Below are 21742 nucleotides of genomic sequence, written 5' to 3'. Positions count from 1 at the left end.
CACTTTGAAGAAATGTGTGACTCAGTATAACTCCTCTCATTTGCATTCCCCAGTGTGTAGGCCATTAGTTACTGCACTTAAACAGATCCTTTCCCCTTGACAACCAGTGCTCCCTAGCATTGATTACATTCTGCTTCTCATTTTTTTTTTTATTTTCGGCACAATTCCATTTGCATGTCACTGCCCTCAGCTTAAACGGTCAAGATAGGCCCAAAAAAAAAAAGTTTAATTTAAATAAAAATAAACTGTTTTTAATGCCAATGGCATTATATTTGGCCATTGGCATGTGTATTAAACATAATTCATGCTTTTACATGAGCTGTCATGCCTCTGTTTTGTCAGATGTAGAAATGTATCCGGTTACTAGCAGAATACATTTTTTCACTGACATTGTTCTAGCACAGAGACTTGGCAGCTTGGTGGATCACACTATCATCTCATTTGCATTGTTTTTACCAGTAAATGAGGTGATTCGCATATTTGCCAGTTTTCCGTGCTAGAACAGTGTAGGGCCACTCGTGCATGTGAAAACGGCACTTTCCTGGATTGCTTGGCGGCTATTTTCCATGCATGATCTCCTACACTGTTTCTGCATGGAAAATCAGCCTTCTTTTTTTTTTTTTTTTTTTTCGTTTCTGATGTATCACATATCATATTATGGCATGGAAGAGTCAGGAAAATATCCATAAAGAATGAAATATTAACCAGGATTTTCATATTTTGGAAAATACAGATTGCTAGATAACATGCTAACATGTTATATAAAAAGCTTGGGAAATCAATGTGATGAGCAACGGCATTATTAATTTCCTTAATACTGATTTTTAAGAAATTGGATTAAGGCTTATATTTCTGCTTTGGATTAAATAAGAATACGTAAACCCCTAGTTTTTAAATAAATGTCAAAGGAACTTTAATAGCCACATTAAATACTTCTAACAAAGTTTGAATTAACCTTAATTTAATGTCTAAACCAAAGAACAGAACTTCAGGAATGCAGCAACCCTATTGTGCATTAGTGTTGGAAAATGAATGTAGTCATCTGCTTTGGGTATAGAACTCAGTGCTTGCTGTTGTTTTTGACAAGTGTAATCACAAACAACATTGTGACATTGTGTATTTAATAGTCATTGTAGCAGTGCATCTATGTTATCATTTGCATTTGTATATCTCCCACAGTCTCTTGAAAAAGGAAGGTTTGCAGATATTTTTATAAAAATTAGAGTGCTGGGCCCACTACCATTTGACATTTATTTTGCAGACATCAGCACCAATGTCCCATAAATGCGCTTGGCTTAGTTTGCTGATGGCTGTAAACTCATCACTGTTATCTGCCCATCCACTGTTGCTGAATTACCTTAACAAGGTGATCTTGAAGGAGGAGGACATTTCTGACCTTGATCTAAATCAATGCAGATATTAATTAATACTCAGAAATGGGTCGAACTGCTAAATATGTCTCTTCGAAAATCAGAGTATAACAGACAAAGTGAAAATGTCATGCTGATTTGGAAAAAGAAAAAAAGACAAAAATAAAAGTTGAAAGGCAACATTTCGGAGTATACATTAAATGTCATGGAAAACAGTGATAGATTAGACATGGCAGCATTGTATACCTTCGTCCTACATAAATGCAAACTGACAAAAGTACCAGGGTGATATACACATTCACATTAACTGTCACAAGAAGTCATGGCAAATCTTTTGCTTGAAGACATAAGTTGTATCAGAGTGACTATTAAGGAATGATATTCTAACAGAGAACTATTATATAACTAGGAAATGAAGAAGAGGATGAACATTTTTAAAAAATTAAAATTTGTGAGGAAAGACTATTACAACAGGTTATGGTATAAAATAATAATTCTATATAGTCAAACACTGTGATTAATTAATTCTGAAATGCAGTAAAGAATTTAGTTTTAATGAAGGCAGTGTGGTTTAACAACAAAACGTGACGTGTTTTAGAGTTAAATATGCATTCAAAAAAATGTTCCTATTTATGAGAAAATTTATCTTGAAAAAGCATCAGTGAGTGATGCAAAATATATCTGTTTATGTATTACATAACTATTTAAATGGAGAGGATAAGTGAATCTTTTTTTTTTTTTTTTTTTAATTGATAGCAAAGTGTCAAATTGCTCAGACCAAAACAATGGAAACTATGTGGGGTGTAAGGTTGCACTGTTTGCAGAAAAATTAAACAACAGAAATAAGAAATGTTAATAAAAGATGAAAATTACAGTAGAAGAAAATTGAATAAATGTTAGTTTAATATATATTATTCAGGTAAACTAATTCTCTGAAAATGTTTGCTACAAGTATAGCATTAGTTTGTTGAAGCAAAATTTCATACTCATTTAGATTCTTAAAGGACACCAAATCATTGCAATTTGCTCACTTACATACAATGCACTTTATTCTATGGAAAATGAAGGCACGTTTGCACAAAAAGTTAATATTACTAAATAACAGCAAGTTTTCTCTAGAACCTCAAAAACATCTTAACATAATACTGTTAGTTTGAACCAATTGAGTTTATCAGAGACAAAACCAATATAATTGCAAGAGTTCTGGGAGGAATGCTCAGATGTTTCTGAAAGACAATCCACACTGCACTGGAAGATGTTAGATAGGGATGGTATTTCTGTGTTTAAGTTAGGATCATCTGTAAGCAGATGACTGCCAATATGTTGGGCTATTTCTTTTTTTTTATTAAGAAAGGTACCATGAAGTTGTTTAAAAACTTTCTGAAGTTGTGTCTGTAGTATGTTATATGCCCTCACATGGGGTTTTAAAATAAAGGATTATGATCAACTGTGTAGTGTTGACAGTGATGTGCATGCTCTGAAAGGTGACATACATGATAGCCTCAGAAATAAAGCTGGAGGTATTACATATTATTTCAGGTCTATGTCACTTCATTGAAGTGACAGTTCAATGAATAAGCCATGGAAAGAATTATCATGGAGATGATCAACAGTGATATATTAAACCTCCAAACACTGGATCCAATCCAGTTTGGTTTTGTCAAGAGCAGATCATGCCTACTCAACCTGGAGGACTTCTTCAAGAAAGTCTCTTAAGCAATGGATGAAGGCAATGTTGTTCACACTGCCTACCTTGACCTGGCTAAGGCATGTGACACAATACCCCACTAGGGTAGCCAAACTCAAGAGGTTAGGTATAAACCCATATGTCACCTGGTGGATACCCAACTGGTTCACAGACAGCACCCAGGAAGTTAGAAATTGGGAAGTCCACCACTACAAAGAGGCCAGTCACAAGTGCAATCACTCAGGGATCAGTCCTTGGACTGCTTAATTTTGGCATTTACTTCTCAGAAGTCAAGGATGATGTCAATGGTCTCTGGCAGACTAAATATGCAGATGATTGCAAATCAGGAGCTGTCATTGAATCTCATAGGAGGGGCTGATACAGGCAAACAACTGGTTTCAGAGCCATGGACTAAAACTAAACACAAAGAAATGTAAAATAGTATCCTTTGGGAAGTCATCTATCCTTGGTAACTATCATATTGACCACACACCCCTTAGATTTGACCCAGTAGTCAGGGTCACATATAGACAGTAATCTAGTCTTGGTCATCACGTCTCTGCAGTGGTGAGGAAATCATTCTATGTTGCACAACTTATAAACAACAGTTATGGCATCAGAGTCCAAGGAAGTCATTGTTCCACTCTATTCAGTACTCACCAGACCTATCACTGAGTACAATGCCCCCTTTGGTATGTACCTAACCAGGCATATCCAACAACTGGAACATCCACAGAGGTTCCTCACTAAAAGAATACAGGGCATAAGTAATATATCCTATGCAGACCACCTCTCTGTATTCTGTGTCCTACAGGCTTTTGAGGGGAGATCTATGCCTGGCATACAGGGCATTGTCAGAGCCCACTATGATGGACCTCCTGCATATCAACAAAACAAACAGCACTAGAATTACCCATTCTAAAGACTTAAACCTTGCCTGTGATATAAATAGGTCCTGCTGGAGAGATAGTTATGTATCCCAGGGACTACTCCAGCTATGGAACAGGCTCCCCATCCATGTGAAACAGAGTTCCTCCCTAACCCAGTTGAAGTGCAACTTGGACAACTGGATGGGAAACCAGAAATTCATCCCTGGTTTGGCAACTATGTCTCTAATTGACAGAGGTAATCTATAAATCGTTCATCTCCCAGGCCCATGCTTACACTTATCAAGGGTATCAGAACTTGTCAGAGATTTGGGATGCATGGCTAGGCTTAAAAAGGTCTTTGTGGTCATTAGCCTAGTAAATACCTATGAAACTATGAATGCCATTTCATTGAAAATGCCTTTTATTGAATTCCACTCATGTGGATGGCTGCACCCCGCATACCCCTGCTAATTATATATGCCAACTCTGAGATCCCACTACAGTGGGGAAAGGGTAAAATTTCTGATCCTCACTGTACTGTGATCTCAGTATGATCAGTTCAACGAATGGCATGTTCGTTGTAAGTGCACTGAAAATGCCATTTGGTAAACTGATTTTTCACTGATAGGGACCCATTATTTCTGTCACCCTGATCTGTCTGATCTTTTATTTTTTTGTACATAATATTATTTCATGACAAATTATAACATTATTTCATTACATCTTATACATGTCTTGATTAATGACTAAACTGCCACATGAAATGTAGAGACAAGTTAATCAGGGAAATATTTTTCACTACAACAAAAACCTCATATATTTTCTTGGTACTCATAGCATGCTCCATATCCATGTGACTTTAATTAACAGTATCTGTAGGATTACATACAGATAGAAAAGCAAGGCCTCTGTGATGAAGAAAATGTTGTGGTTCACATGGTTATCACCTTTACATCCAGCCCAGAGTAAATATTAAAAACTCATAACAACATTTGTGTATATCTCCAAAGAATGACCAGCGATTGTCACACCTTCTAGCTACTTCCACATGTTTTCCACTAACTCAGTAAATTGATTGGGCACTTGTCATAATAAAGCACTGAAGCATACTTAATCTGTCAGTGGCTAACCATGGACGTGAAAGGAGTGCTGTACCAGTGGTATCTGTTCCACCTTCATGGACGTCAACTTAGGGTGACTTATCAAATAGCTCTGTGATTATACTACATGAATGCTACTCAGGTGCCAATCTCTCAGGCATCATTCCAGGCAGCAGATCATTATTATTTCATTAAATGTAAAGAGCAACTCTCTTTCTTTGTGGAAATGTTAAAATATGTAAATGTGTTTACTCTTAAATTTGAATAATGGGTGGGAAATGAATAGTGATATAATTTTAAATTCATGATTTTAATATAGTTTAGTTCATTATTGGACATCTGTCTGCTGAGTTTGAGGTGGCTAATAAAAAATCAAAAGTTTAAAAGTTCAGTTAATTAATTAAAAACAAAACAGGAGAAAAATTAAATGTCTTTTGGAAAATTGCTATGATGTAAGTTGATTAATGTAATTCATGAGAAAACGGAAACCAGTGTCATATAGAAATATATTCCAGATGGCTAGCTGATAATTGCTCATCTCTTTATATAATTTTCTTTCTGTAAATAATTAATATGTGTATGTACCTAAATCTTAATTCTGTGTTCACATTTACCTGACTTTCTGTATGTGTTGTAGCCATGATAGTGGTATGATGTGGTATCTTTCACACAGCTGATCTCAGATGATGCTTTGGCAAATGACTGTTATTTCTTCATTTTTGTTTTCCCTAGCAATGTTTAAAGTATCAAGCATGTCATCTTATAATTTCTGTGAGTAGAGTTTTTTTTGGAACATCTCTTCTTCCTTATCCCACAGCCCCATATGGTTGGCTCCTGTTCTGTTTCCTTTAGTCTTCATGGCATGCTAGTCACAATTACATACGTCTGTAGATCTGCCAAATTTTATTCCTTTTCTTTCTTCTTGGTCTGAACTTTTCTTTCCCTATCATACTCCCCACCATCTCTAGACTTTGCTGCACACCTCTTGACATTTTTTATTGGCCTCTTCTCCGGTCTTTAACAGTAGTATATATCTGCCTTGAAAGACTGGCAGTTCTACTCATTTGCTGACCTACACTCCTGCTCCAGCTCTCTCTTACTCTTTCTCGCTCTCTCTCTCTCTCTCTCTCTCTCTCTGATATAGCTTTCATGTTACTGATGACATCTCACAAATTACTTGCTGCTTAATTTCATGAACCTTGCAGTAAATCATTTATTTTTCCTGATATCCACAATGCCCTTCTTCATCACCATTAGATGTTTGTGTCATATTAATGCCTGAATCATTCTATAATCCCTTCTCCCAGGTTTTTACATTCCTGTTTCAAATATATAACTCCAGGCTACGCAGCCTCTGGAGCTGAATGCCTTTTTATATAAAATGATTCAATTCCATCTTTGTTCTGCTGTCCTTCTTCTGACCATTTTACAAAGCATTTATGTTATAATGATGAGCACAAAAATGAAATATATCTACAGCTAGTAAAGTCTGGCTTCTTGGCCTAGATGTCTTATTGAAGACCTGTCATTTGAAGTGCCAGTTTGCTGAAACATTTTTCGTTTTTAGGGAAGTTTGCACATCTCCCATAATGCTTTGATAAACAGAGGTTTGCAAATATTTCATACACATACTTCTGTGTTTACCAATGATCTTTCTGCTTGGGTCCTATATGGGACATTTGTTCTTATCTTTCAAACTTAGAACCAAAACCTGTAGTGTGAGGACACAAACAAAATGAGGAACCAACAGAAGTGTGCACCAGAAGGATCAAGAGCACGTTCAAAAAAGAGCAGAAACAGTAGTACTCCTCCAAAAAGTCTTTAATTGTAACCAAAACCACACACAACATGAACATGAACATCAGCATTATTATAATACCACAATCCTTAGTCATGTCTAAATAAAAATTAACTAATATTTTTTTCAAAAGGGTTTTTAAAATGCTGCTATCACAAATGCAGTAAATTACAACAAAGATATATATATATATATAAATATCTAATCTTAACTAAAAGACTTGATTAAAACAACTTGATAAACAATTGACAAACATGGACATAAACTGACTAAGTTAAAACAAAACACAACTTGAAAAAAACTTTTTTAAGCTTACATTAGCTATTTAGTTGTTGTGATAATTTAATAATATAGTAACCTATAATTTTATAATTTTACTGCCCTACATTTTACTACAGTCATAATAGATATTTAGTCATTAGCAATGGGGGTGAGGGTCTGTTACATTTAATTTTAATTGTCATAATATTTTTTTATATTCAATGATTGTTTCCCAGGCATGACCCCATGGATTCAAATCAACTTCCAAAATAACAAATTAAAACTGTTTAAAAGATAACTGAATGCCTAAATAAAGCATTGCTTGAGTTAATTTTTAATAAGTCATAATAGTGATCATACATGCATTTTCTACAAGTTTGTTCTATCTTTCCCACATAAAAAAGCTGTGTATTTGAAGCATTTAGCCAGGTAAATTAGCCCTTTAGTAGCACAATGTCAATATTGTGGTCATATCTGAGAATTCAAATTGTTATTATGTATATAACCTCATCTTAATAAATATACTTACAGAAATTGCAACCCCCATGAGCCTGATTCCAAAAGTTTTCTCTCAGTATAAGAGACCGCTTACATTGAGGCAGATCTTTTGAAATCTGGCAGGCCTTACACTGAATTAAGTCACTTACACTGAGAACAAGTCTTTCAGAATCAAGACAGACTTGTACTGACAGCAAGAGTTTTGGAATATGGCCCCATGTTTCCCAGTTCTCTTCTTATGGAGAGCCATTCTAACTTTGTTGTCATTGACCTCCTTTAAAATTTTGATTTTTTTCTGTTATCAGCTCTTTTGTATACAAACCTTTCAAACTTATTTGATATCTAACTCAAAGGAAAATGCATAACAAGCTTTTCAATAAGCTGAGCATTTTAGAGAATAGGTGTACTCTCTACTTAACTATACACTGATAAGAATAAACAAATGTGAAACATGGCTTTATCTAAAAGAGTCTACCTTTTTTTCCCATAGCGATTTATTCAACACATTATAACACTGTAATCACAAACACCATTGTGACATTGTATATTTAATAGCTATTGTAGCAGTATGTCTATGTTATCATTGGCATTTGTATATCTCCAACAATCTCTTGAAAAAGGAAGGTTTGCAGAAAGTTTTGTACAAATTAGACTGCTGGGTCCACTACCATTTCACATTTATTTTGTAGACATCAGTGCCAATGTCCCATAAAAGTGCTTGGCCAAGTTTGCTGATGGCTGAAACTCATCACTGTTATCTGCTTATCTACTGTTGCTGAACTGCCTTAACGAGGGCTGGAACGTGCACATGCATGATGTACTTTAATGGTCACAAGCTAAATACAAAAGGGTACAGCATAGTAGCATTCAGGAAAAAGTCCCACCATCTGTGTTATAAGTGGTACCCCTCTTTAGACAGATACTATCACAAAGACCTGGGAAGTTATGCAAACAACTCTCAATCATTCAGTCATCATGTTTACCCTGTAGTCAGGAAATCTTTTCTCTCTGTCAGTTTATTTCCAACACTGTACTATTCTCTTATCAGAACATCATCAAATACAATGCCTTCAAATCCATGTGTATCACTCAATAGTGAAGCCCCAACAATTTAATAAAGGCATTTAATTCTTCAACATCCTCTATAGATTAGCACAACTTTCACTGTACTCAGTAGTCTGCCATCTTAATGAGATGGCCTCTATCTCCCTTATAGAGCTGTGAAAGACTCAATGCCATTTAACTTCCTATTTCTTTGTAAAAGCAATTGCACCCATCCATTCATACTAAGAACTTAACTCTATCCCAGCAAATAAACAAGGCTCATTAGATGGATATGTTCCTAACTCAATGTGTTTCTAGTAGATGGAATACATTACGACTAAAGGTCAAGCATAGTAACAGTTTGTCTTGCCTTCAATCTAGTCTGAATGAATGAATGAATGAATGGGTAGATACAAATGTATACTAGGGTTATCATGTATTTAAATGCTTAATTTTGGGGGTAAGGACTATTAAGTGTTCATTAAGAATGGAAATAACTTCTAAGTATGTTGACTTAAAGGTATATATAACTAGTCATGTTATGGTCCCTGTGATCACTTAGTATTATTCCTATATTCTGAACTGTTAACATTTTTCATTGATCCACTGATGATCTCCACCTTAAAATTCCCACCTGTGCCTGGTCTATCAGCTGCAGCAGCAGTTGCTTTAAATAATTGGAAAGGACCCTTGTAATAACTTTTTGAGCATCACGTCACTGCCATCAACAACTCCTTTTCTACCAGTGCTTCCACAGAAATCCATTGGAAACCCATAAACCCATTTTCACTCATTACTTTCTTTTTTATAAATATATTATTATGCTCCCCAAGATCAATATTTAATACGTCATTTTTCTTGTAATTTATTTCTAGTCTTGTATACCTTCTGAGAATGTTCAAGCTATCAGCACCACACCACACACACACACACACACACACACACACACACACACACACACACACACACACACACAGCCTCTCATCACAATGTACAACATCTAATGAAAGCTCCTTGAGCACCTGTCTAATCATACACACAACTACAAATAATTGTCCCTCTAATGGGCCTCATACTGCCTGAATCCTTTCTATTATTTAACTTACACATGAGCAACATTCTAGTCTGTCTCCCTCTGATCCACATCTACCAGAATGCATTCATTCTGTTCACCAATGCCTTCACTCTTGCATGTTACTAGCCTTTAATTCTAAGCATTAGAGATTCTTTCAAGCATACTGTTTCATCTTCAGTTAATTGTCCAGCCTCCTCATCATGGTGGAGCCATTTCTTTTGCATTCTGCTGCTCTTGTTCATGCCTACTTTCTTAATTGTAACTCTCCTTTTCATTTCTCTGATTTTCCTCATTGATGCAGTCTTTAAGCCGTATAATTTTATGTTCTCCAAGACCTCCCCATTTGCTTTTTTTTCAGCAATAATATTATTCACTGTATCAAATGTGTTCTTCGTGTCTGATGGAATCCTCCACTTCTAAAAGTTCTGGCTCCATCTTACCATAACCTACTCATGTACCTCCTCCCCATTCCAAGTAAAAAGGAGCACGGTTACAAATACAAATCTCATCTATCCGCCTCTTCCCGTTGTGTTACTCTGCTATTAGTGCCAACATCTATATCCATTATTATAACTTTTAACATCCTCCCAGATCATATCCAAGCTTTTTCTTGTAGATTACCCAACCTCTCCTCATTAAGATTAACCTCCTGCATCACTGCAGCTGCAACTTTTAATCAGTTAATTATTTGTAGAGTTATTCCCTTTCAGTCATCTCATTTGCCCCCCCACCATTTAACATTTCAATCTCAGTACTTTTCCTATTTTTTCCTTTTCTCCTTCAACTCCGTCTTACCCAACTCTCATCCTGTAGCACCATTTCACAAGACATGCCCATTAGATCTTTCTGTGACATTGACACAGGCTCTAACACCTGTCCCTGCGACCTGTAGTTTGTACCCAAGACCTCTTCCTCAGACAGCAATTATTTGAATTCAAGCCAAGTTCACATCCTTTGTCTTCTCTCTTCTGTACCTAGCATTATTACTGCTGTGCTTTTTTTCAATAAAGCTATAACTTAACCTTTTACCTGCTATCCTAATCTATTCTCTACTGTAACCTTCTCTACTGTGCCCCCTGAGTAGTGCGCCCTGAAGTAGTGCCTTTCCCATTAACTGCATTTGTACTTTACTCTTCTTAAATAGCCCTTGCTAGAGGACTGCAAATGCTGTTGTTATACATCATTATAGAAAACATTCACAAAATCTTTACAATGTGCATTTCTCAGACTACAAAGAAACTTAACACACTTCAGAACATTTTAGTCGACCATCATTTATCATGCCCCTTATAATTACCCCAATATCAAGCTTAACACTGCTGAACTTAATTGCTGGTACCTTTCTGTTACATTTGCCATGTTCTACTGTTCACAGGAGTGTGAACTCCTGTGTTCTTCCCATTTCTTGTTTTTCAGTCCTCATGTACTATGGTCAATTAAACTCAGAACTAATCTGTCTTTCTTATCTTACTTAAGAGCATATGACAAACTATGCCACCACTGATATAAAGGAAAATACAATAGGAGGGATTAATTCCATTTAGCTAATGTCAGCAAATTAGTTTGCATTCCTGGCAAAATTTGTAGCTTTTATCCTTCCTAGGTGCAGTTATGATGAAAAGGTAATAGCCATTTGATATGTTTTTAAAATGAAGGAATTTCAAAGCATTCTTAGATGATATTTTGTGTATGTCCGTCACTCCTCTAGAACTACATACACAAGTTGCTCTCTATCCATACCCATACTAACCCAACTCAATACAATTTTCTTTTATTTTGTTAGCAATTCTGGATAAAGATAAGCTACATAATAAGTCTTAGCATAGACTAATAACTTGTTAGAGCTTTAAAACACATATTAGTACTTAACTCACAACCTCTGCCACGATTCATATTCCCATTACTATATGGAAAAACAGTCATGCAACTAGGATTATCAGTTCTGTTTTTCCAAACCATGATTTTTTTCTCTTGTTAGTTTATATTACAACCAAATAAAGCAAACAAATGAATTCATACAAGGTAATTTAACAATCTATTTTTAGTCAGTTAGCAGGTGCATAGCTGAATTTCTGTGGATCTGATCTTTTATTTTAATGCCCTTCCAAATAAAGTTTTGCAATTAAATCACTTAAAAGAGTCTAGTATTGTAGAAGCCAGATAAAAATGTAACTGTTTAATTTTGCAACGTTCTGTTCCAGAAGGGATTTTTCAGCATTATGTCATTATGACAATACCTTTCTTTCCCCAGTTAAAGCCTGAAGAAACAAAACCTACCTATAACATTTTGTATTATTTGTACAATAATGTATATATCTGGGTCTGGGTTCCAACTCTGTCCTACCTCAGGTAAGCTATAATCAGTATCCAAGGAACCCCCACACTTTCATTCTCAGCCTCCTATTTTATCTCAGACAATCACCTTAATCAACTTAGCCAAACATACAAGTTTTGGTTATTTCAGGTTTTTGCAGTAACTAGAACATAAATAGAGAGGGTAATTGAAATTCACACCATACACTCTTTTGGGGGAAAACACCAGCAATGGATTTGCAGGATAGTCTTAAGGTGGTTGCATAGTCTCCTGAGCCTAAATCAGGATTCACTGTCCAGCATACACTGACAATCCCTTCTCTGGTGGTAAGATCTTATGAAAATTTGTCAGGGGTAACACTAGGAAGGCAGTCATACAACTGTTGCTGTGAACAGCTTATTTGCATTTATCAATCAAGATGCCTTCATTGAATTTTCAGTCAGAGAAAGTATACAAAATGCTTTTCATTTCTTAGCACATATCTCTTTGTTAATTGTAAACACATTATCAGCTAATGGAATGATAATGTGTTCTTCCTCTTTTTTTGCTTATAAGATTAACTCAATTTATTTTTGTACTATAATATCAGCTGTTGAAGCTGGTTGTAAATTCTTTGTTTTTCTCTTTTATAGTTATTTCCAAATTGAACAAATGTTAGCTTCTTTGTAATGGGTTTATAATTTTTCCTTGGTTTTTGATAAAGTTTTGAAAAAATATACTCAAAGAAACCTTGAAGAAGTCCCCCCCACACACACATACACACACACACACGCACACACACACACACACACACACACACACACACACACACACACACACACACACACATCAATAAAAAAATGGACTAGAGTAAACATAAGGCACTCATAACAATAAATAAGAATTTAAGGAAAATAAATATTTATGTAAGATATTATCTTTGTAAATTAGGCTTTGAAAAATGTGGTAGCTTTCCATAGCCTATATTTCTATCATTACCTTGAATCACTCGGCTGGGTAGATGCCTTCCTGGATGCGATTCTGAGGAGTGACTACATAAATAATTAGCATATGCCTCTCCCCCTTGTAATGCCTTATTAGCATTCAGCATGACCACAGGACCTGCTCTTTGCAATGCTGCATGTCTTTGTGTTAGAGGGCAGTGCAGCACTGTGTAAGGATGGTTGTTGAACCGAAGAAAGGCATTGTGTCACGTTACCTTAATGAATTAGTTCCATTATGTTTATCAGTTGACAGGGAAGACATATAAGTTAAATGGGTATGCTGACTGTAGAACTAAACGTCTAGTTTATATTGCTCTTTATCACCAATGCACAGCTTTTTTATATAACATTTTATTAAAGATTTCTTTCAGAAACAATCACTATATCAACCATGTACACTTCAAATAAAAAAAAACATAAACCATGCAATAGACTATTAACATGAATACTGAAAACAATAAACATTTCATAAGGTGAACAATCAATAGGCCAACAACAGGAACAATAGTTAAACAGTAGATCTGGTATTAAACTATTACCAAGAATGTCAGGTAGAAACAATCTAATGCCAGATAGAAATCTGAGGAATATATACAACAGTAATATAATCAGTTATATACAGAAAAAGCAGATGAAATTGAGAGTGGCAAAAAGAAAAAGGGAGGAATAATTCCTAACAAAGGATGTTGACAGTTCCCTGAGTAGGTTTTCCAAGTAATGCTAGAGGAATGGTTCTGCCATTGACAAGCATAGTAAACTGTCCATAAGAACAAGCCAGCTGAGATTAGATGTGTTAAATTTTTGATTACTTTATATTGTGACAGATAGTTTTGATGGGGAGAGGAAGAAAGCAGTCAGATGTTTACCTGTGTAGATCAACCATCTCTGGAGATCTTTGCTAGTCAAACTATTTGGAGATTTCTAGACAGGGTCAATGTAAGGCCTAACGAGTACTGAGAGATGGAGTAACTAAAGGCAGTCCCCATGATCTTGAGAAGTACTACTGTGGGAAAACATGGTACATAAAAAGAACATTTCACAAGGAAGTCTTACTTCTAAACACATCAAAAATGTCCAGCAATCTACATTGGTAAAATTAATCATACTTTCGAACAATATATATTAGAACATAGCAATGATCTTAATAAAAGAAATAAGAGCAATGCATTATCAAAGCAAGTTATATATACAGACAGAAACTGTGTTTAGATTTCATGCTATAAAGCTAGTTAACATAGGGATGAGGGTGGCAATCACATTATTGAATTAAATTGGACTTCATAGTTTGAAATTTACATTAAACTAGGTTTAAATAATTATTTATCTTTGAAACCGCTTCCAAACGAAAGGGGTTTTAAACATTAAATATCAAAATCGTATACTAAATCATTATATTTTTATTGTATAGTAAATATTTATCTATCTTGCATTATTTTTGGATAAAGAGGATGTGACATCACTATCACATATTTAAGCTCCTTATAAAAGGAAAAGATGGATCCTTCCTTTTATAAATACATGAAAAATCATTATGTTAATCATAGTCTCCAGAGCTTTTTTCCCATGGGCTTTGGAGCTTTTCTCCCTGGGCCTCCACTGAAAATGGGCTTCTACCCAGTCAGACTTTCCTAGTTATCAAATGTCAATAAATAACTAGCAAATAAATAAATAAATCAGTGAAATTGTATTTTGTATGTCAAATAAAGTTTTACCTAACATAGTGTTTGGAACAACACGTTTTTCTTTTTTCAATGAGCTGTTTAGGGTTGACATTGAACTTTACTCACAGTGTCCCTTACTTTCTCATTCTAAACTTTTATTTTGACAAGGCCATGCCCTTGGGCTGTGTGGTGGCTTGTGCTATGTTTGATAAATTTAGTACATTACTGCTTTGAGGGTGGAAGACATGGCTGACAGGCCTGGTGCATTACTTTGGTGATTTTCTTTTAGTTGGCAAAGGGAAAGAAGCATTTAAGAAATGTGTTTGCCTTTTTGTGCAACTGTAAGATGAATTGTGACCATCCTTGGTGGATAATAAGCAGAAAAGGGTTAGCTAATGTTCTCACTTTCTTGGGACTAGAAGTGAATGCTGAGTTAGATTTGTTTCACCTTCCAAATGATAGAAGTGTTGGGGTTACTGAATTTTGCATTTTAAGCAACATGTCCGAGCAGAGCATTCAGCAGGTCTCAATCTATTCTGTTAAGAGGAAACAAACAAAAGCATCATTTGGTGTCAGTATCTAAATTGGTCAAGAAGGATGTGGCTATTTGGGTAGACTTCCTCCATCATTTTAACAGAGTGTCCTTTTGATGAGGGGACTGGGTGTCCTCTGTGGAGGTGCTGCTTTACACGGGAACAACTGGTGTCTAAGTATTGTGGCATATTTCAAGGCCAGGTGGTTTTCACAGAGGTGGACAGTTGACTAGTTGACTAGTTAGCAGAGTAGAGAAATGACAATACCTTTTTACAGCTCATGCTGATTTGGATGGGTACCATAGTGTGGCAAAAGAAACTGAGCAATACGAAGACTATCTTCCATTCTGATAACTTACCTGTAGTTCAGGTTTTGGCAATAATAACAGGCAAGCCCATGTTAGTGCAGGATTTATTGGAGATGTCTGTGCTGCATTACCTTAGAGTTAATCTGCCTTTTTGAGCAGAGCATATTCCTTTGCATTCTAATGTACATGATGACAGTTCCACAGGTTTCAGAAGTTGGTTCCAGTGGTACAGGTAAGTCCAATGGCAGTACCAGAAGGGGTTTGGATAGATGGTTAGGCATAGCAAGGTGGTCAGTTCATCAGTCCTGAGCCATGTAAACTGCAGAATGTTATAGTCCAGCTTTGGATGCATTTATGGATTTTGTAATGAGTGTGCTGAGGATTGAATGGAAATAGTCTGTGCAGTTATTGGCTAGGAATTTAGTTTTCAGGTGGCATTTGGGTAAAGTAGTGAAAACATAAGGATGCATTTGGCAACATTAAGTGTTGCAGATATATTTTCATGTGTTAGGGATTTAAGTACTATTTGGAAATATACAGATATTACTGTTTCTGGTAGCCTGGGAGCTAGCTTGGAAGAAATTTTTGGTGAGTACACAAATGGATTTAGTATTCAAGAGCAGAATGGTTGTCCATTGTCAGCAAGGCAGTTTGTTCATATGCTTAGGATAGCCTTGAAGAGTCAAGGCATTGATGGGAGAGTTATTCTACTCATTTGTTTAGGATAAATAGGCGATCAAATCTAGCTTCAAAAAGTAAGTTGAGAGAGGTTATAAAGCATGTTGGGTGTCTAATGTATTTCTGTCATAAATTAGATAAGGGAGGTATAAGCAAATGTGAGATTGTTGCATGAATAGTTGATTATCATCTAGTTTTCTTTTACAACAAGGAAGATTGTCCTGTTGGGTCATTTGTTTATTTTCTGGGCTGCTAAGTGAGCATCACTGAGGCCAGGGGTAATGTTTTTAGGCCTTGATCTAGTGGTCTGTGTTGTCTGTTGGCAAGGACATTGAGGTCTGTGCTGGAGTCAGCCGGTGGTATGCTGGATGAGGCACTTGCAGAGGGTGGAATTCTGCAGTTCTTGGTAATACATGTATGGGATAATAATTTCAATGTGGTACTGTCATGGATTATTAGGGACTTGACATTGATTAAGCAGAATTTCCAGGTATAGCAATGATTTGGTCTGACTTAATACCAAGATTATTTCAGAGGTCTGCTGTTAGTTTTAAGGCTGTTGAGGCTGTAAGGAGGTTTGTTAATCACAGTGTGGCTAGAGTAGGCTCTGTGCTAAGCAATAGGATTTTGCAGACAGAGACTCAGTGTAGTATAAAAGCAATAGCATACATCTCAGTAATATCGGGCTAGATTTGTTTGATTGCATCTGTCCTTGGCTTTGAATGCTGTGTTAGTTAAAGGTACTAGTAGTTCACATCTGGCAGTAATTTATTTAGGTAGTTAGTAAGGAAGATGAAGTAGGCTGCCTTTTGGTGGCCTGGCGGGTGAAAGAAGGGATCTTCCCTTTGGAAAAAGAAGGGAAGTCCTTCTTTTCTCTCCCTTCCTTCCATCTGGTTTATTCAGTGTGAGCTGTGGTGGTTAGGTTCATAGTTGAATGGGTTCTTACTGGGATATTGATATATATTCAGATCTTAAGAAGCTAAGCTTTACATTCCCACTGTTGTGTTTAGCCCTTATGCTTTGCATACAAATAACATATTGTCAGGCAGAACAAAATATGGTAAGACATTTACTTGTTGCCAATATCCAAGAGGGACACTAGTAATAAATGAGCAAGACTTTGTGGTTTCCCATCCAGTCATCCAAATTACATTTGAATAGAGTAAGGGAAATACTTTGCTTTATGAGGAGTGGAAGAAGGTTCCACAGAAGTAGTATTCTCTCTGATACATACCTTTCCCTTCACCATTTTCTATTTAAGTTTGAAAAAAAAATATTGCAATCCCTTGAGTGGATATTCATTCTACCACTGGACTTGTGAAAGTGAAATAGGTCTGACAAGTAGGTCTGTTGAGGCTCTATATGTGAGGCAGAAGTCACCTCTTAGCAGCCTGTACAATACTGAGACAAGGCTTTGTGATGGTCTATATATTTTACTTGATTTAGACCCTTGAATTTTTTTAGTGAAAATGTGCTGTGGATATTCCAGTTATGACAAGTGTTTGGACAGGTACATACTGAAAGAGGCATTACATTCAGTGATCGATCTTAATGAAAGCCGAGTACAATAGAACAATTACTTCCCTGGATCTGGATGCCATACTTCTAAATAAAAGTTGTGCAATGAAAAAGGTCTTCCTTGCAATAGTGGATAAAAGGTGACCAAATGACAGTTCATTGTCGATAAAGTTTCCCCGATCCCTGACTATTACACAACTTTGAGGGGAGTATTGTCAATGTAATAGTTATAAGGGAAGTCATGCCTTCCAAAGGATATGATTAAACATTTTTTGACAGGAAGTTTTAGTCCTTGGTTTTGACATCAGTTATTAGTTTGGGAAAGGCCCTTTTCAAGTATCTTGGTGTCCTCATCAGAGTTTATGATGGCATCAAATTTGCAAGGTGGCAGCAATTTGTGTTGGAACCATAACCTAAGCACCTACTAATGCTACTGCCTTTGTAATATTTGCCCAGGTAAAAGACATTCCCTTGCACTGCTGCATTCCTGCCTGGATTCTTCCTTCGCCGTTATCTTCAGGTTAGGTGTTATCTTTTGTTGCCCTCATATTACAGGATGCTTCCTCTTAGCATGGGCTTTTTTTGTAAAGACTTCTGGAAAGAAAAAAAAACATGTCCCTTTCTTCATGGTCAATTCCTTGCCTTTACCCTTTCTGAAGTGTGGATTTCAAAACAACACATTACTCATGGAATGTAAATTTTAGTTGTCTGGCTTTCTGGCATTTATTAGTAATGCCATATCTAAATACAGACTATGGCATTTATCAAACAGGTATGAAAGCTCAAGTAATGTATTTGTTTCATGCAAAAAAACATAAACGTGAGTCAAGTAATGGAACTAAGTTAAAACTTTATTAAACTCTAGACAGTAGCACTTTCACAGCTTGAAGACTGCTTCATCAGATGCTTAAATGCATTAAATCTCATGAATGTTTAAATACTAAAGCTATGACTACACAAGCAGTCATCTGTTACATATGCAAATCAATAATTTAACAAGCATTTAAAGTAACTACTATTTAAAACTTATTACTCTAACCCTAAGAAATGTATTTATTCAAAGGCCTGTTTTTTAAGATGGGTTTCAGAGGGACCTTGTCATTGAGGCCATATCCAGTGTCTGCCCTCAACCTAATTATCCATTTTGCCTCAGAGACCTCGTTTTTTTTTCTATATCACCCCCCCATAACTGACACTAAGTTTCTCCATCACTAAAAACTTAAAAGTGTGTGTGTGCCCATGATTAGATATATGCTTGGCCAAAGCATTTGTAAGGCTTCTCCTCCTTATATCATATATATGCTCTCTTATTCTCTCCCTGAAGTGTCTATTTGTCTTACCTACGTAGAACATTCTACAGGAACAAATAGCAAAATAAACCACATCAGAAGTGTCACAATTAGCTTCCACATTAAACTTAAAGACTTTGTTAAAGCCGGGATGCAAAAATTCTCCAGAAGAGTCAATATACATACAGAAACTACATCACTCACAAGGAGTTATAAGTGAAGTAGTTTCTCTCTGTTGAGCTATATTCTCAACCTTTGGGTAGCAAAACATACATTTCAAGTTTTTCTTATTCCTAAAAGAATAATTTGGTTCATCTCCCACAATTTTTCTAATAACCGAGTTACTAGTTAATATTGGCCAATTCTTCTTTACAACACTAGTTATAACATTAGTGTTATTTCCATAAAACATGGGCACACATACTCTATTAAGAGTGGGCCTAACTAAACCATTTGGACTTTCTGTTGCTTGAGAAAAATATGGTTTTGTCATGGTGGACCTATAAGCATTCACATCTGATAATGTCCCTTCTATATCCTGATTCTGGTAACCCCTCTCTATTAACCTAATTCTTAGGTCATTCAGATCATCTTCAAACTTTCTGTCATCAGGATTTAATCTTGACATTGTAAGTCTTTGCCCTTTGACTATATTCTTAAAAATATGGCCTGGGTGCATGCTGGTCCTGTACAATAAATTATTCCTATGACATTCTTTCCTATAAATCATAGCACAAATTGAATTATCATTCTTTTCCACACTTTAACATCAAGTAAATTAATCTCAGTCCTTGAACTATCCATGTCAAACTTCAAAAAAGATGTACTACTATTCAAATATTCAAAAAATATACGTAATTCCTGTTCAGTCCCATCCCACAACAAAAACAGGTCATCTACAAACCGTCTGTAGAAAATGACATGTTCAAATTTACAGGTTCTTAAAAATGTGTCATTCTCCCATTTGACCATTACTAAATTTGCGTAACTATTTGCCGTAGGCGTGCCCATTGCAACACCTTCTCTTTGCAAATATAAGTTCTGGTCAAATAAGAACATACTATTTTCAAGTATTAATTCCATTAACAAACATATTAGATCTATGGAACTATGTGAAGATTCTTGTTCCAATAAATAGCTTCTTAACATATCAATTCCCTTCACATTAGGTAGTGTAGTGAACAAAGAATGTAGGTCAAGTGTAACAAATAACACTTCACTTGAATTAATAGGTGTCTTATGGAAAAACACTTACAAATCATTTAATAACTGTTTTGTGTCCCTTAAATTAAACTCATTTTTATCAACTACTGGTCTTAAATTTTTTGCAATGTATATTGATAGGGGTTCCATCCACCACTCTCAACCAGACACTATAGGCCTAAATGGCGATCAAAGTGGATCCTTATGTATCTTTGGAAGCCCATGAATCACAGGGACAATAGGATCATCAATCAAAAAGTATTTAAACATATCATAATCCAAACATCTACACAACAAAGAATCATATAAAACAGTATATATGCGAGATGAAATAACATTTACACATGACCTAGGTACTTTTTTATAAACGTTTTCATCACTTAACATACCATTCATGGAATCAAAATAATATTTATGGTCCATAACAACAGGACATCCTTTGTCAACTGGTTTGATAATGATAGATGAGTTATTCTTTAGATTCTGCAAAGCTCTCTATTCATCACTCTTCAAATTCAATTTTCTTATTATTCATTAGAGTATATAGTTCTGACTCACATAATTTACTGAAAATATCCAACACAGGGTGATTCATAGGAATGAAGTACTAGGTTTCCTTAAGTTATTAACTGAATCGCTATTACCAAATAATACCTTTAAGCCAGCAGTCCTAGTAAACATTTTCAAATCAATAACAGCTTCAGATAATCCCACTCGTTGTAAAGGTACAAAAGACAAGCCTCTAGTTAATATAGAAGACTCACTATTACTTAACTGTTCTTTCTTATAGATAATATTACAAATTGAATTATCATTCTTCTTATGCACTTTCACATTAAGGAAATTAATCTCAGTCCTAGAACTATACATGTCAAACTTCAAAAATGATGTACTACTATTCAAATATTCAAAAAATCTAAGCAATTCCTGTTCAGTCCCATGCCACAGCAAAAACAGGCCATCTGCAAACCGTCTACAGAAAATAACATGTTCAAATTTACAGGTTCTTAAAAATGTGTCATTCTCCCATTTGGCCTTTACTAAATTCATATAACTATTTGCCGTAGGCATTCCCATTGCAACACCTTCTCTTTGCAAATATCAGTTCTGGTCAAATAAGAACATACTATTTTCAAGTATTAATTCCATTAACAAACATATTAGATCTATGGAACTATGTGAAGTTTCTTGTTCCAATAAATAGCTTCTTAACATATATTCCCTTCACATTAGGTATTGCGGTGAACAAAGAATGTACGTCAAGTGTAACAAATAACACTTCACTAGAATTAATAGGTATCTTATGGAAAAACACATACAAATCACTTAAAAACTGTTTTGTGTCCCTTAAAATAAACTCATTTTTATCAACTACTGGTCTTAAATTTTTCTCAATGTATATTGATAGGGGTTCTGTGCATCACCCTCAACCAGACACTATAGGCCTAAATGGCGATCAAAGTGGATCTTTATGTATCTTTGGAAGCCCATGAATCACAGGGACAACAGGATCATCAACCAAAAAGTATTTAAACATATCATAATCAAAACAT

This window comes from Protopterus annectens, chromosome 4.part0 (assembly GCF_019279795.1).
Source record: "Protopterus annectens isolate FY-2018-M chromosome 4.part0, PAN1.0, whole genome shotgun sequence".
Lineage (NCBI taxonomy): Eukaryota > Metazoa > Chordata > Ceratodontiformes > Protopteridae > Protopterus > Protopterus annectens.
This window is presented reverse-complemented; position numbering follows the sequence as displayed.